Source organism: Balearica regulorum, chromosome 1, assembly GCF_011004875.1.
Source record: "Balearica regulorum gibbericeps isolate bBalReg1 chromosome 1, bBalReg1.pri, whole genome shotgun sequence".
NCBI classification, from domain to species: Eukaryota; Metazoa; Chordata; class Aves; order Gruiformes; family Gruidae; genus Balearica; species Balearica regulorum.
In genome coordinates, this window is record NC_046184.1 from 11971003 (window position 1) to 11985508 (window position 14506).

Here is a 14506-nt window from a genome sequence, read left to right on the forward strand (position 1 = left end):
GTACTTAATAATGGCAAATGATCAGCTTTACGTCTCACCCAGCTTTATGGATCATCATCAAACTACCAGAGGAGAGCAAGATCAATTTAATTACAAAGTTTGAAGAAGACTTACTTATTATTCCTCATTTTCAGAGCTCCTATATGTCTGCCTGCTGTATGAGTCAATATCCTCAGGCATATTATGCTAGACTTCTCCATTAAATTAGTCCTCTTAAGACAACAAAATGAAATGCAAGAAAAGTCATCCTCTTAAAGCCTTTCTGTGCGGAAAACTTTCTGGTCACATATGTTTAAACACAAAATATTATCCCCAATTTGCACGTTCTCTTTTTCTCTAAATTCCAGACAACAAGGAAACCCTCATTCGTAGATGGCAGCAGCACTGCAGGTGAGTACTCCTAAGACACTCCTTTTGTGATAGTTTTCATCACATATAAAACCAGCCACACTGCTTTGAGAGTCCATCTAGCCCGGCAATGTCTCCAGAAGTGTCCACTTGTGGACATACAAGGAAAAAGAGAGTCAGAGCAAGTATGTATGATATTTCTGTTTGCCTCCAGCTACTTTCAGATTTAATTTCTAGGTGCTCATCCAATCTGTCTGTTAACCCAAATACATGCTTTTCAAACAATGCATATTTTGGCAAAGAACTCCACAGTCATAAAACCTGCTGCGTGCAGAATCACCTCTGTTTGGTTTTTTTTAAATTCTCCACTACTAGATGATAGTAAAAGGGGGACCATCTGATGGATCTTGTACTGGAAAAAAACATTAATAGATCCCTATCTACCCTCTCTATGGCACTGACTATGTTGCAGATCTTTACCATACTCCTAAGCTTTCTCTTTTGTAGGCTGAGGAGGTCCAGCCTACTCAGTTGTGGCTTGTATGAAAGCTGCTCTATATTTCTGTTCAACCTTATTGCCCATGTTCCTTTCTTTTGAGATAGCAAAGTACACAGATTATGAAACAAGGAATCATACAATTAATTATGTTTGGGTTTGGTGTTTTGTTTCCTTCTCTTTCTATTCCTTTCCTAACAGTTCCTCATATTCTATTTGCTTTTTTCACCACTGACACACTCTGAGCTCATATTTCCATAGAATTATTCTATCAGTGAGGTTAAAAGAATTATAGAACTAGTTCAGTGTATTCTAAAGCTGTGAGACTTTACTCAGAGTAGTGATGTACTACGTAGTTCTGATAATAATGGTATTACTATATAATAGAGTTTCCTTGTTGAACTTAGCTGTCATGTTTCAGTGATGAGAGAGAGACATTCAGCTGACAAAGAAGTCACCATCTACAGCAGCTCTGATACTGAAGTAATCACGCCTGGCTATATTAAGGTGTGGTATTATGAAGAGGATAAGGCAGCATTAGACTTCCCTATAAATAATGTCTGGTAAATGGTATGCTTCTATGACACATTTGTACAGTTACGTGGCATTCACATTTACAACTGCCCTAGCTGTATTTTCTATAAAAAGTCCCAAGAGCTAATTTCTACCTCTTTGTCTTGAGACATCTCAGGAAAACAACAGTACTCTCAGAATTTTGAAATTCTTGCAGGTTCATTGTCTGTTGAAAAAAAAAAAGCTCAGTCAAAAATTGGGACAGAGGCTTAGGAATTCAATCAAAAACTTTCAAGTGCCTGCTTTTGTGCTAAAAACCTAGCAAAACAGCCGCACCACCACATTAACAAGGCATGGGATGTTTTGACATGACTAATTTTCTGGGTGTTGCAGAACCACTCTGGTAGTCACTGGCTTCCTATGTGCTGCAGATGTTGGTTTCTTTGTTACTTAAAAAATGTACTTATTCCAGAAACTTTCTAACCCACCACTGAAATACTATACCTGAATTCAACACTACATTGCCCTAAACAGCAGCCACAGCGCCAGTATCTCCCATTTTGTGCTCACATTTTTTTTTTTTTTAGATAATGGAGGTGTAATTTTATGCGGTTTCCCAGAGACATCGGTCTTGTTCTTTTGTATATGAATCAGAATTGAGGAGAAAGGGTAAATGCTTGCTCTTGCTGTAAGAGAGAATGGAGATAAGACCTGAACTATCTGAATATTTCACTACCCTGCTTTTAGTTCCTCTTGATATAGCTCCTCCAAAGCCCCAACAAGAGCTTTTGGCAGGGACTCCTTTTCCCATGCGCAGTGTATGCAGCGTTATCACTCCTCATTACGTCCCGTTGATTCCCTTTGGTTTTAAAGGAACCCAGGATGGATAGCTGACCGCTTAAAGGGGGATCAGTGAAATACTTCCTACTTTTACAGGTAATTGTGTAACCATTATAATACATAGTGTAAAGACTTTTATTCAAAGACAAGAGAATATAGTCCTGAGAATATGAAATGTGAAGAGGCAAAATACAGATAAAGAGGAAAAGGTTCAGAGTACTGTAAAAATAAAATAGCTGCAAAGAGCAATTGACATGCTTCTTGTTAAAGCCAGCATTTAAATTGTGGGTGACTGCTTTTAAAGTGCTGTAAGAAAGAGCAAGGATGCCAGGTTGCATAGCTAGCTTTAGATGGAAAGCCAGAATAAGGTGTAGTTTGAGCAGAAGATCAAAGAGAGGGACTTGTACCAATTGCATGATGTGCTGGCTACCAGCACAGGAGGCTACAGTCAAGGCAACCAAGTCAAAGACACAGCGCAATTATTTAAAAACACAAATGAATACAACATGTCCCTGCCTGGCATCCCTGTAAGTCAGGCTGGAAGTGAACTCCCATTAGCAGGAAAAGCAGAGAAAGAAACCATAAAATGCTTTGCAGATCTGGTTTTCTTTATCTTCATTTGTGAATCTTGCCAATCCAGTGAATTTATTCCAGTGCGCAAATGGCTGAGGAATCCTTACAGGAAACAGTGGAGAAAGCGGGAAGAGAAGAACATGATATTGCAGAAAAATCTGTTGACTGCTTAAGAGATTTTTATTTTTTCCCCAGATGTGTTAACATGTCAGTGGCAAGGTCTCTCGCATTGCGGAATAGTTATTTTCTCCACAACAAACTTTTAGCTCAGTACATTCAAAGAACAAAAGGCCCGGAGGATTTACCCTGCCAAGCTGCTCTAACCTTCTCCAGGATACAGGCCTCAGGATTTCTCTAAACTGACTTTTATTTAATCACTGTATGCAGACTCATAAAGCCAGGACTACAACTTTAATCTCAGAATATATTGAAACAAAATTGGATTTTGATTCTTTATGAGCTTTATGATTGAGTTGATTGCATATACAGAAATTCCTGATAAATAAACATGAGAAACAGCAAACAAACAGCAGAGAATGAGTCATACAATCTTCAACAAATGATACTATCCTGATCACCATGTAAGAGATAGCAAAGATACAGGCTGCATCGTCACCTACTTTCTCCTGAAGTTACAATGAGCCCTGGGATCCTGATCCATCAGTCATTCAAGCTGGCACATCATCAGACACACTGTCTGCCTTTTATGCCAAGTACCCAACTTTCCTTTGGATGGAAACAGGAACTCATTTGTGGGTGCTACAGTATAGATGTAGCAATAGCAAATATTGTACGTTTGCCTGGTTAGATTGTTCTCAGTACTATTGTTCGTTTTCTGTTTATCCCAGAAGATTTGTTTGCAAACAAACACTGCTGTGTTTGCTGCTTGATCTGGCTGCTCAACCCGGCAATGTGCACTCGCAGCCCAGAAAGCCAGAAGTATCCTGGGCTGCATCAAAAGAAGTGTGACCAGCAGGTCAAGGGAGGGGATTCTCCACCTCTACTCCACTCTCCTGAGACCCCACCGGGAGTACTGCATCCAGCTCTGGGGTCCCCAACATAAGGAGGACGTGGAGCTGTTGGAGAGAGTCCAGAAGAGGCCACAAAGATGATCAGAGGGCTGGAGCACCTCTCCTATGAAGAGAGGCTGAGTTCTTCAGCCTGGAGAAGAGAAGGCTCCAGAGAGACCTTAGAGCCTTAGAGTACCTGCAGGGGCCTACAGGAAAGCTGGAGAGGGACTGTCTACAAGGACATGGAGTGATAGGACAAGGGGTAATGGCTTTAAGCAGAAGGAGGGGACATTTAGATTAGATGTTAGGAAGACATTTTTTACTATGAGGGTGGTGAGGCACTGGAACAGGTTGCCCAGAGAAGCTGTGGATGCCCCATCCCTGGAAGTGTTTAAGACCAGGTTGGATAAGGCTTTGGGCAATGTGGTCTAGTGGAGGGTGTGCCTGCCCATGGCAGAGGAGTTGGAACTAGATGATCTTTAAGGTCCCTTCCAACCCAAACCATTCTGTGATTCTATGATTCTATAAAAAAGTCAGCCAAGTTTAGTACACTGTATATTCTCCTAATGAAATAAAATATATCATCATGACAACTATTTCTCTCATGCCCGATTAGCATGCCCTTGTGGGCTTTAAATTCTTGCCAGTGCTGTTAAGTAACTGAAGGTGTGGTCCTTACAACTCTTTCCTTGCTGGGCAATGCTTAAATTATGTGAGCCGTCCCATTGACTTCAAGGAGATTGCTGGAGTTATTCACAGAATCATATAATTATAGAGTGGTTTCAGGATAAAATCAGGATTTTATCACAGCATCTGTCTTCAGATAATGTCAGTATTTGCAGGAAGCACAGTATCTTCCATGATGGATTCACTGAACACAAACTTGAAGAAAACTCAACTTGCCTTTGGAAAACTAATGCATCCTTAAGATGCCAGTGCTGTAGGGAGTGCAGTTACTTGTGTGTATTTTGGCAAAAGGCAGGCATGCAGGGTATGAAGTTTCAGATACACACATTATCCTGTCATATTTCACTGTTTCAGGTTCCATATATCCTCCTTTTCATTTCCTTATTTTCTCTGCCTTGGAAGACTTCTTGTACAGTTAGGATACATGAACATTTGTTTTTTTCCAAAGGCTCAAAAATGCCACGTTCACTTCCAAACCTATGTCTCTTCTCAGACAGCAGTGCAGTGCAATGCTGCCAAATCCAAACTTGTGGGCTAGATGCCTTGTTTAACAAAAGTAACCTGAAACTCTGTAAGCTTTGTATAATGCTAACATCTGCATTTATTCAGCTGCAAATTATATGCACAAGGCTAGCTCCTAGCTGGTGTAAACAAGGACAGCTTCTCTGAAGTCACTGAGGATTGCCTCCGCTTACACCATCTAAACACATGGTATATATTCCTGAGTTCACTTCCCTTACACAAAGTTGGTCAGATTGCCAGTGAGGTATTCATTCAGAGACTACTCACACATACTCTTCTGCTATAAATTACAGCCCTCAATTATAAATTCAAATATATATCATTGCTCAGATCAAGGATGCACTCAGGCAGTTTCATCTGGTACAAATGGTTCTTGAAACCAACATTGATTCTTAAATTTTCCATTTAAAAATGAATCTCAGGAAGTTTAACTCTCTGCGGCAGCTGTCCTGTTGTGCACAGACTGGGCGACTGTGTTGGCTGTTTCTCTCCTGCTCCACGCCCGCTTAGCCGGGGATGCAGAAATCCCCTCTTGCTGTGTGTATACAGAAGAGAAAACCTTGTTTTCCCCTGCCCCACAGCCTGTCCTTAGCTGTACCTCACGGCCACCAGCCCATGCCCAGTTTGACATCCAACTCCTGGCTCAACGGCAAGGACGAGCAAACAGAACTAGGAAAGCACAGACCGAGGGGATCACATGGCAGTCTTGACACACAGAAGGGAGTCGCAAAGATGGAGGCAGATTCCCCTTGTAGGAGCACAGTGAAAGGACAGGGGGTGATCAAGGAAAGGACAGGCCAAAACTGATTTAAGGAAACTCTGCTTAGACAGGAGAAAAAATTCTTTGCTCTGAGAGTGCCTATAGGCAGGAGCAGGCTGCTCAGCGAGGTGGCAGAACATCACTCCTTGGAGATTTTCAAGACCTGATGGGATAAGGACCAATGTGATCTCACTGTGAGGCTGGGCTTAACTCCAGAGTTAGTCCTGCTCGGAGAGGGGATTGAATGAGATTAAGCCCCTGCAAACATAAATCATTCTGTGATCCTGTGGGTTAGTTCAATTCATTTTTCAGGTGACAAAAGTGTCAGCAAGAGACAGTGGCAGTGACTGCAGGTGCTAACATGCACTAACACGGTGCTAACATGAATATAATTTACAACGAAACCCATGCACTCATTTATGACTGGGATTATATATTATATATTTTAATATGATATGACAATATAATATATAGTATAATTTTTTTTAATTTAAGTTTCCCTCTCCCCAACAGATGATAGCCTAATTTTTCTGAGATGCTCTGATAAAATCTACAACTTAGGCAGACACAAAGAATGAAAAAACACTTTCAGGTATTTGCTATAGAATACAGGTTTCCTGACCTAGCGCACCAGCTTTCATACCTTGGAAGATTTTCTTTCATCCTCAGAAAGAAATTTCTAAAGAAAATGTAGACTTTAAAGAACAGGGACATGAAACAGTGTTACAAAATGGAGCACGTTAGTATCCGGATTTTCTGTATATGTTAAATACCAAAGGATTTCAATTTCTTTTCATACTAAAGATTAAAAAGTAAAGGTGTTATTGGTCATTTTATGTTGATGTGCTTTTAAAATCTGTTAATGCTAGTAAAATAAACTTTATTTCTAACTTCTCTAGAGCTTGTGATAACTAGACGTTATGTTTGTGATTTTTTGCAAAAAGTGACCTTTTTACTCTGAATTTCCTTCAATGCTATTATTTGCAGTTTATTTTTTCCTAATACCAGTAAAGATGCTACAACCTCTAAAAGGAATCTAAGTGATAAAAAGAAATCCAAAATGAATTTTTTGTTTGTTTCCCTCATATTAGTACCTCCTATATAAAAATTACTTTTATTTAGACTGTGTGCACTGAAAGCAGCTGATTTGTGTGCAAATTCTGTGTTCCTGTGTCAGAAGAAATTACTAACCCCATATATGGTAATCACTTATTGCAATTGTGCAAAGAGAACATAAAAATAAAATTAAAAATTAAATCATTCTTTTGATTGCAATTTAGATCACCCTGCACCTGTGTAAACCACCAAACAAGGTTGAAGTAGTCAGCAGCGAGGGCCAAAATACCTCTTCACTAACAAAGATCTTTCAAAAAGATTATTGTAAAAAATTAGTTCTGTGATAGAAAAAGAAAATTAGCATCTTTAAACAGTTACAAAGTCGATGTGTATTTTAAAAACGAACTAGGAAATCAACATCGTCTCTAAGATGTAAATAGAGTCTGACAAACTATTCAGAATGAAAAATATATTCGACAACTTGAGCCCCGTTTTCTTTTCAGGCACCTTTTGTGAATAGACTTGATTTTTGATAATACCCTCATTATTCAAAAATATTTTAACCAGTCATTACCCAAAGATGAAGATAAGCAGGATTAAGTCCTGAGGCTGTTTGAGGTGGCTCACAAATATTCATTTGCACTTTAAAAGATTTTTTTCTTTTTGCGTATCAGAATTGTTCTTTGAATGCTCAGAGTTTGAAAGACGATAGAAAATATTCCTGGTAAATTTTTTTTTTTTCTGCAGTGACTCCTTTCAGATGTAGCTAGGTTGCTAACTTCGTGCCTTTTCTTGATTTGAAAGGATGTCTCACACAAATCCAGCTAATGTGTGACACTATATCTCAGACAAAGTAGATTTGTACATCAAAAGCACAGGTATGCTCTGGCATTACTTCTTAAAAGCTCTTCAGTGTTTGCTTTGAGTCATAATGGATTAGATTTAAGAGTCCACCTAAAGGCAATATAGCATTAGGTGAAGAACGCATTGAGAAGCAGATCCTTTCTGAAAAGTTTCCTATTCAAATGGAGAAGCTAGAGAAAGAATTTGGCGAGGGAGTCTTCTTGCCTGTGGGAGGTGAAGGAAAGACACATAGGAATGGAGGTTCTGACACACAGGAATTAACCATCAAGAACATGGAAGAAACCTGAGGTTCTGCATTTATTTCAGGTTTTAGCTGAGGAAAAAAGAAGTTTGGTTGGTTAGGTAGTTTTCACTCAAAACCTACAGCAGTGAACAGAAAATACTTCTTTATAATCTCATTTAGTTTTTGACCAAGCACAACCTGAATAAATATTGTCCCAAAACCCAGGCAGAAATAGGAGAATGGGACACCTGAGTACAAGTCTGAAGCATGGAGAAGGCTGTAGCTTTCCTTCAGAGTGATGCCACAAAAGAGACGGAAGTAAAGTGTATCTGCTGGCTTATGGAAACCAGTGACTTCTGAAGTGATAAACAGATATTTTCTTCTAAGAGAGGAAAAGTAATAGGTCTTTCATACCTGACTAGCCTGCCTGTTTTCAAAACAGTTCTAATGATCTGCCTAAAATAACATTTAATGAAGCAGTTGTGTGTTTAAAGGTACTGGAAAAATACTGAAAAACCTTGAAACCTGCACCTAATGTGTGTTCCCAGGATGCATAATCTTTGTGCCAAAGAGAGAACTAAAACAGTAGAGGTACACTGTCTTTTTATTTTACTATTAAAAGATAATATTACTACTAAAAGATAACCTAAGCCTGCTTGTAATGTAAAGGAGAAAATTTCCTGGCATAAGGCTTCCAAATAGGCACAATACACCATTGCACACCCATCTCCACCTGAGTTTTAAGGATGTGTTAGATGCTCTGGATGGAAGTGCCTGCCTTTCCAGCAGCCATAAGACTTTGTTGCACCTGAGAGACCCAACAGCCATCAGTATAATTGCCTGTTAGTGACTTTAATTTCCCAATTATTTACATGTTAACTGCAAAACTCTATTGCTTCAGATCTCCAAGTACGTAGGTAATAATTACATCCACAGCAATAAAAACAAAGGCCAAAAAAAATTAGGGAAAAACAGCAAGAATTTTGGAGGGGCAGTAGCCAGTATGTTTGACAAATAAATATTGTATGATTTTGTTCATGCATGTACGTGAATCCATGCAAGTGGTTCCAGAAGTCATTCCACAAGTGGAGCAAATGCAGCACGCCCAAAAGCTGCCAGTCATGGAGCTGTCTGATTTTAACTTGCTCCCAATAAAGACAGAATCACACAGAATCACAGCATGGTGGCGGTTGGAAGGGACCTCTGGAGATCATCTAGTCCAACCCCCCTGCTAGAGCAGGATCACCTAGAGCAGGTTGCACAGGATTGCATCCAGGCGGGTTTTGAATATCTCCAGAGAAGGAGACTCCACAACCTCTCTGGGCAGCCTGTCCCAGTGCTTGGTCACCCTCAGAGTGAAGAAGTTTTTCCTCATGTTCAGATGGAACTTCCTGTGCTCCAGTTTGTGCCCACTGCCACTTGTCCTGTCACTGGGCACCACTGAAAAGAGGTGATGCCCGTTTGCATGTTGGAATTTAGCCCAGCTGTAGTCCATCATTTCAAATATTTATTACTTGATGAATTTAACAAAAATCCTGGCATTCTTCCTAAAGCATAAGAAAGGTGAAAAATCTGAGGTTGCAGATGCAGATTTCCATTTTTAATGGCAGGGATTCCAATACAGATACTGAGGTATCATTGCCTTGGGGAATGTATCTAGTTCTTACAAAGATATGCAAGTGTTAACAGAAATTATTGGTCAGTTCATAACTCAGTGGACTTAGTGGCTTCACCAAAACAGTATTTTTTGTGCCAGCTGAAGCACTGGATTTTCAGCTCTTAATTTAATGTCCATGCAATGATGAAGTGGGTTGAAATTCAAAGACTATAAATCTTTCCCCTACAGAATTCATTTAATATTAATTAATAATTCTTCATAAAACTACCCAGATGACAAAATGACCAAATTCAGCTCTTCATTTCAACTACCAATTTCTGCAAATAACAGATTACTGCTGGTTCGCTATGCTCTTCTGGTATATGCCAATGGAAAAAAAAAAAAAAAAAAAAAAAAAAGATCTGACAAGCTGGAGAATATCCAAAACGTATCTGAAAGTAATTTGTATTCTGCTTGTCAAATTGTTTTTCCCTATAGTTGTTAGTGAAAGTGATTTAGAAGCAGAGATCATGTGATGAATTACATAATTCTGGGAAACAGTACAATAAAACACATCCTCGGTATATGCTAAATATATTAAGTCAGAAAATGATGTTCTGAGAGACTCAGAATTGAAAGAATGCATTGCTCGTTGGGATGGACAAGGATGATGCAACCAAATACTTGCGTAGAGACGCTTGCAAGACCTGAGAGAACAGGCCTACAGGGTAAGACACAGACAACCGCTGCCCAAGACACCGCATATGTGTGGTCCTGAGTCTGTCTCGGTGCACGAAGAGCAGAACTGCAGCTGACATGGTAACAGTCTTTCAGGGCTCTGAAAGACCCACATAGTGCGTATTTTTTTGTTAGCAACTATTCTTGTTCCAGAATGAAAAATTTTCTATCTTTCTGGGAAACAATCCAACACTTACCGACATTCGCAGAAGTCATTACAGCATGTTTTGGGATCTAACTTCTACTCTGAATTTTTTTGTGGGGAGGGGAGAAAAGACAAATCTGTTCCATCCCAAAGATTTCTCAGGTCTGTATTTTGACACAGCACATCTCTGTATTCGTCCCATTCTCACAATCTAATCACTCATAAAAAAAAATGTTAGAGGCTCAGGTTTAAGCTCTTTTATTATTATTTTTTAATTATTATTATTATTCACAGCAGGAACTTAAGAATTCATGTCCTTTGTCCCACACAGGCTCTACCTTTTCTTCAGTCCTTTTTTCATAATAGAGCTTCAAGGGTCTCATTTTTGCTGTCTTGCTGCTTGTTTCAAGGGGAGCACTTGAACTTCCATTCACAGGGAAAGCACAAGCAAGTGCTTAACGGTAACCCTTCCCAGCCATAATTTCTGAATTGCATCCGTCGGTCAAACCATCAACTTCTGGCTTTGTCTTCTGCTGTGGTGATTTCCAAACTGCAAAAGTAATACTTTGCCTCTTTTGTCTTCCCTTGTATTTTCAGACTAGATGGTAAGAAAACCCAAGACAGCGAACTATGCCTGTCCCACTAACTCATTTAAGGTATTCCTAACTACAGAAGTATTCATATTGTTTACTTCTTTGGTGCATGAGTGTAGAGAATTGCCATTTCTTAAAATATATGTGCTTATGTTGAGATGCATTTTCTATTCTAAGTGCATGAATAATGCCCTCTTATGGCAAAATTTAGGGATTCCCCAAAACTTATCTGGTCTAAGATCATATACGTTATCAATTTATGTTCAGAAAAAAAGCATTTATCCTGGAAGGAAAAAAATAATGAAAAAGAAAAATATGCTGTGCATGGTATTACAGTCATAACGAGTTACACTATTTTTTCTTTATACTTCCTTCACTTCTGGGATATTTGAGAGGAAAATCCAGTCTTAGAAGCATATTTTTAACAATTAGGATAAGGAACTCATTTTTAGAACATTTTGATGTTATATGCCAATTGCTAAATTAAAGTAAGTGTATATAAAGCAAAGAGCAAGCATATATTATGTTTCTTAATATTGACAACAAAGGATTTAACTGATTTCTGGAATTGTTTGTAGTATAAGTAAACTATGGAATACACAGGCAAAACTGTGGTGATATATGAGTGAAAATGTTTATCTCCAATTTCACAATACTTTGGAAGTACATTAACATAAATTTCTATGAAGTAGCATAAATTGTTTTAAATGTTAGCGGTAGCAAAATAGCAAATAATACAGTTCTTAAGTAACATTTTGGATCTATTTGTGTTTTTCTTTTGCTTTTTCTTTCTCCTAATTGACTTTGAATAATTGACAATGAATAAATTGATTTTAAGTTAAAAAGGTGTAATTTGGGAGAAGATACTGTATTATGGCTGCCATCCAAACTATTTTTTTTTTTTTTGCCTTCTTGGCTTAAAAGAAACTACTTCTAATAGATTCAAATAAAGATTCAATTAACAGATGTTCTGAAGAGAGTCAGATAAAAAAAGATAAATATTTAGAGGAATGTTTATGTTGTTTGAGAAAAAAGTAAATGCAGACTCACTTTAAATTGTGGTTCTTTCAATACGAAGCCAAGAACCAAGCTAAAGCAATAGAAACTTTTCAATATGATAGAAAATTCTGAGACTTAATTCACAATGTTAGATTATGTGATGCTGTACTTCTCGTGCATCAGGTGCTTCCATTAAGCCTGTGCTAACTTTGGGTGGGCAACTGATAAAATAAGAGGCGTAAAGCATATTTTTAATCCATAATAGCCAATGAGGACATAGGTCAGATTCTATGACTGCTTCTCAGTCCTTTTTTAACTAATAAAACTTGATTTTAAGCTAATGACTTAATATTATTTTAAATTAACCCATACCCTGATTGTCCTGAAGCCCCAAAAATGTACAAAGAAGTCAGCAGACTCTCTTAAACCCCACTGAACATACACTGACTTCGTAGGCTTTCATTAGCTAGGCCAAGTGTTTGCTCATGCTTTTTACGCAACACATTCTAATGAATACAATGGGCTGGCTTTCAAGAAGCGTTTTGATGATTGAAATATGGTAACTTAACATACTACAAAAAACATTTTTAAGAGCCTTTCAAAACATCCATTGCACTGGCAGTGAAAAAAGGAAAACAGAGCCTCCTGTCCCCATGAATAATGAGCATTCGGAGGGGCTGTATGAATACCTATAACAAAGGATGGAGAGTTCACACGACCAAGAACACAGAACAGAACACAATAAAGTCCAGAGCTTCAATTTTATCTTCTTAGACCTTGGAAGACTGCGGTGATATCTACATAACAAAGGATTTAAATGATCAGTATTACAGCTAAAACATCTGTACAACACCATCTGTACCACGCTGATTCCAGAAACAAACCTTGGTTCATCGCTGACATGTCAGCCTCTCTAAGAAACGGAAAAGAACACTGTGCTGGATCCAAGAACGTCTTAATACTGAGATTATACTATGGTATAATATAATATAATAACTTGAATTCTATAGCATCTCAATGTTTTCCACCTTGGGGGAACTACAGGGTACTTTGGGTTTACATTAAAATTGCCACTGCTACTTCAGTTTCCTAAAGAAAAGGTAAGAATGGTCATAGTGGGTCACTTGAGAGAACCAGTTTAAAATTCCAACTCCAGTGATAGCTAGAACGTAATGCAAAAGGATCGGCCTTGATGAGTAGGAGAGGAGACATCTCTGGGGCCTGTTCCATTCCTCAGTGTCCTTCTGGTCCATACACACAGATCCTTAACAGGATCCCCCTGACTCCAGGGCACAGTGAGTATTATTCAGATTGTTTCAGTCAAGGTTCCACTTCGCATGCAAGGTTTAAATTCTGACCTTTTTAATTAGTTTTGTTGTTCTTTCATCTGGAGACACAAGTTCTTTAACTGTTATTTCTTCTGCATGGGAAAAACTTCCTTAGGAAAAGTAATAGGGTAAACGGGACATGTTTAGGGAAGGACAAGGCATATGCAGAACAGTCCTCCTGCTCCTCTTCCACAATAACAGCTTGCAGAATGCAGACAATACGCAGTGAGCAACCAGCTTTACTATCAGTAAAGCTTAGTCTGTACTTCTCAAGAACAAAACAAATCAAAGACTGCAAGGTATGCAGTCCTTACTTTTCATTTGAAGACAAAGGACGGTAGGAAATGGGACTGCACTGCTATATTACCTGGGACCAGACTGAAGGTGGGTAATTTAAATAACCAGGCTTCTATGAGTGCGTTTCAAATCTAAAAGATGAATGGGGAAAAAAATCATAATTCTTTTTTTTTCTTCAAACCAGTGATTCACATAATGCTCTATAAACACTAAAGTAGCTGAATCATTGGCAAAAAGTTACCTTTCCAAAACCTCCCTCCCGAGTGCTGTGAGCCCTGTAGCACGTAGCAACAGATCAAACTCCATGTAGCAACGGAGCAAGCACCAGGCTGGAGTGGCAGGTCATGCTGGAAACTGCCATGACGCCCCGAGTAATGTCACTGCCCCCCTCTACCCTGCGGTAACCTTCTCCCCTCCCCTCCTATCTCTATTTTTCTGTTTGGATAAAAAGCTTCTCCATAAACGCTCCTGCTTTACCTCCCTCTGTGTTTGTAGAGCTTGTTACACCACAGGACCTTCACTCCAAGTACTTCCAATACACAGATTACACACTGTTGCATCCTCTATGCACTTGTGCTTTCTTGTATTCATAGCTTGCTTGGCCTGAAGCCATCCTTGGTGCGTCAACAACCCATCCCTTTTCCTTCAAGTCTTTCTAATGCATATTCTTACTAATTGACTTGCAAAATAATGAATACTTGTTTTATTTGTTAAAAACTCAAATCCAGCTTTGTGTAAGCACAGAGACTCTGGTTATATCACTGACCTCATTTAGTCATGGTGGCTAAAAGGTGGAAAATCTGACCAGAACACTGTGCTTCTCCTAGAAACAGCAATGATGTGGTTGCCTCACTGAAAAGAGGAGGCACGAAGGCCTGGTAGCGCACCAGGAACCAGCTTACATCTTTTGCACAGAC

At 38.9% G+C, this 14506-nt stretch overlaps 1 long non-coding RNA gene across 1 annotated transcript in view; it reads left to right on the forward strand.

Annotated features, from left to right (window-relative positions):
- The first annotated feature begins 2241 nt into the window (after positions 1–2241).
- The window catches only part of LOC142604867 (uncharacterized), a 293244-nt gene continuing 280979 nt past the window's right edge, over positions 2242–14506 (forward strand). The window contains exons 1-2 of the long non-coding RNA XR_012838718.1: positions 2242–2293; positions 2966–3820. This is a non-coding gene — a long non-coding RNA (uncharacterized LOC142604867). The remainder of the gene's footprint in view (positions 2294–2965; positions 3821–14506) is intronic.